Genomic DNA, 3,861 nt, shown 5'->3' with positions numbered 1-3,861 from the left:
GTTAATGAAGCACAAAGGAGGGGGACTCCAAGCATTATCTCTTTGGACTTGCTATGGAAGAGGAGGGGACCCGTCAATGTTACCACCTCTATTACATTCAAAGTACTCTTTTGCCTCTGTTAAAGCTTTGTCTACCACTTGTTGAGGAGACCAATCTGTACCCTTAAAAGTCAAATTATTCCTAGTCAGCCACAAGCGCCATCAAATATAAGCTATTTGACAAGAGAGTTCTTTGAATGTTTGCTTTTCTGCAGGAAGACATGATCTCCAGCTCTTGATAGTAGAAGTCACCAAAGGATCTGAAGGAGAAATGAATGCCAGCGGGGAAGCAAATCAAACTCTTCTAGAAAATTCACAATCTAATAGAATGTGGTCAGATGTTTCTTCCTTATCACACCTAGGACATTTCATATCAATAGGTATATTCTTCTTATTCAACTCCTTAGTTGAAGGAAGTTCTCCCACACACGTTCCCCACATCATATGCTAAACTTTAGGAGCCATGGGGCATCTCCAAATGTTTTTCCACACAATTGGATCCACAACACTTCTACTTGGGTTGGAAGAAGATGATGGAAGTTGGCTTCTTTCTCTTTCTTGTTGACTATGTGGTAATATGCAGATCGAACAAAAAAGTTGCCATCTCTAGCAGGTCCCTAGACTTTCTTATCTTCCCTTGCAGTAATACTAAGCTTGATTTGGAGTATGACCTTAGCATCATCCGGATAAAAAACCTCTCTAATGATCTCTTCCTTCCACCTTCTCGATACTAGGTCAATAAGATCAGCTACCCAAATGATGTCTCGGTGATCTTTGTTAGGGGATTGCACCTTGACTTCTTGCTGCTCTAACTCTCTCCCCTCCCCTCTTCTACTTGTCTTTTTCTTCTGCAAATTGGTACTAGTTTCTCTCCTCTTTCCACTTCTTCTCTATCTCTCTACTCTTCTTGCCACCCTCTTCTCTCTCTCCCCTCCTCTCTATTTCTCTCACTTCTATAGATTGGTTGTGAAATCCCCCGGATTTCTATCCTTTTAACCTATGGTTTCAAGACCAAGAATCCGGGCCTCGAGTCGGTGACAACTGTGAACCATTCAAGTCCAGCCCAAAGGATGGGAAATGGAACCAATGTTGGTGGATGACCCTTGTGATGACTCAACAAACTCTCCGAGAGTTTAAGTGAAGAGAGAAGATTAATCACGATGGTGTGGTGATTTTGGAACGTCCGTAGATCGGCGACGGAGAATCCGATTGATGTGAATAAGGTATCAAATCGAAGATCATCGAAAGACCTTTCCGACAAGTCAAAAATCACAGAATTCGGAGTCCGTTTGGGGGTCGAACCATGTACCGGTCAGTTGGGCCAGTTGGGTGAACCAACCCCCCATTTCTATTTAGAGGCAAAAACGAAATTTTGGGTTGTTAAGCCCTATTTTATGTTTTAACTCACCCGCGACCGCATTTCTTTATGCAAGAATGAGTTTGAGGCTGCGGGAAGAGGAGAAACCAAGGAGAAGAGAGGTTCCCATCCTTTTGAAGGTGTTCTGTGATTCGAATATTTGCGAAGACATTAGGAAATGTGAGATTCCTTTAATCCTTCTCTTAGACTTAGTTTTGTGAGTATTTTCTCTTCTTTTCTTTTGAGGGATCTTGAAAAGGAAGAGTGGTAGGTATCTTGGATGCTCACTTTTCTTGTATAAATGTTTCCCTGAGTATGAGAGTAATGATTTGTCCCCTTGCAAAAGATTTTGCATTTTGACTCTTCGGGTCACCCACGGGTGATTTAGGAGAGCCAATTTGGGGCCTTTTGACCTAGGTCAAATTGGATCAAATTGAAGGTACCCGTAGGATACTCTTACTGCCAATTAGACTTTCCCAAAGTTTCGTTTCGATTCGACTTTGAATTGGTGACAAAATAGAGACCATTCATTAGTAAGGTTGAGAACAAACATTTTTAAACTAATGGTCAGGATTCAGTTTTTGTGGGAAAATTTTGGGATATCTTTTGAAACCCAAATTGAGTTTAATTTGTGATGGTTAATCCTCTTGCATAAATAGGTTTATATATCTTTGGTCACCAACTTGTGGGAGTGAATTCTTGGACTTTGGAGAAAAGAATCAAGTGAAAGGTGAGGAATATACTTAACCTTATATTAATGTATAATGATATTAGTTAAATTTTATTATTGATATCTTGACTTGCTTTAGTATTATCTTGTGACTATGTCTTCTAGTTTTCAATATCTTTTGAATGTTGATATGAGAATGTATGAGATGGATGAGATTGAATGGATTGAGATTTGCTCTTACTTAAATTATTTATATGAAAATATATGGATGATATTGAATTAAATTACTGCTTTTATTTTATGTTGCACTAGGGTTGTAGGTTCACCCATTGCCCTAGTGTTATATGATTGCTTAGGTTGTCATTGGGAAATGGGGAGTGACCTTTTGGCATCTCTGTCATTGGACACCAGTGGATGTGGTATGGAACGCACTCCTATGGTGCCCTTAGTTTTTTCCCTGATTACTGATTGACATACCTAGGGCCTAGAAATGTTTGGTTAGGTGACCTTATGAGTACTACTACTCTTTTAATTGGCAGGGGTATTGAAGCCGGTTAACCTGTGATGTTAATGGCTGGGTCTTGTGTGCCAAACAGACCCACTATCATTATAGAGAGGTAGGGTTGCATATAATAGATAAGGGCTCCTGGGCGCTCAAAACCGATAACCAACCTGTGAGAGGACATGGAGAGCATCATATCCATTACATGTGGATGACCGCTAAGTTAAGGAATGGAATCCAACAGATGCCTCCCGTTGAGGATTCCATTTATAGGTGGAAAGTGATACTGAACCGAGTTGGTTGGTGCCATAGGGGAAGTATTCAGACCATATGTAATACGAGACTGTATGACTTTGCAATGAGCCTAGGATTATCCTTGACATGCGCCAAATCTTATACCAATGGTGATGTGAGAGAGTGCTGACCTAATCTCCAATCATGGCTTGGCAGGACTTTACCCAACAACCGCGGAGAACCCAACAGACGTGCTTGAATGCCGTGAGGGAAGATTGACTGAAACCGCCCAAAGAAGACTGGTGTATGACTTAATGCGTGTCTACCATAGAGACTTAATGATAGACTTAGGAGCATAATATCATACTCATTTATATATTATATCATTGTCATTAATTACATTCTCGATATTCATGTTTATGTGTGGTGTGGAATCTTGTGAATGAATGCATGATATGATGTTGAGTTGACCTTACTGAGTTCTGTTGAACTCATTCCTTTTTATATGTCTTTTTTTTATTAGATTATACTGTAGGTTATGAGGATTTCTTCCAAATGGAGGATTCGTTGCTGACATATCTTCTTGAATGAGTGACCAAAGAAGAAGTGGAGGCGCATGGAGCTTCATGCTAGTGTTAAGACTGTCCTTATGAAATTAGTCTAGTTTATTTTCCGCTGCAAAAAAAATCCTTCTTTCTTTTCAAAACTCTGATGTTATTAATCATTATTTCAGATTTGATAACTTTATATGAGAAACTTGATTTATTCTCGTTTAATATATCACATGTTGTATGGAATTGTCACTGAACTTAGGTCTTGCGGTGTATCACCCCCACGGGTATTCGGGTATGACCGGATCCGGTTGGGTGGGGTGGGGTGTGACATTGGTACCGATCTTCTCTTCTCTTCCCTCTCCCCTCTTCTACTTCTCTTTTGCTGATTGGTACCAGTTTTTCTCCTCTTCCTTCTACGTCTCTGTCTTTCTCCTCTTCCTGCAGCTCTCTTCTCTCTCTCTCTCCTCCCCCCTCTTCTTCTCTTTATCTTCTATGTAATGGTTCC

Source organism: Hakea prostrata, chromosome 10, assembly GCF_041222555.1.
Source record: "Hakea prostrata isolate BN-2017 chromosome 10, UWA_Hpros_2, whole genome shotgun sequence".
NCBI classification, from domain to species: Eukaryota; Viridiplantae; Streptophyta; class Magnoliopsida; order Proteales; family Proteaceae; genus Hakea; species Hakea prostrata.
This window is presented reverse-complemented; position numbering follows the sequence as displayed.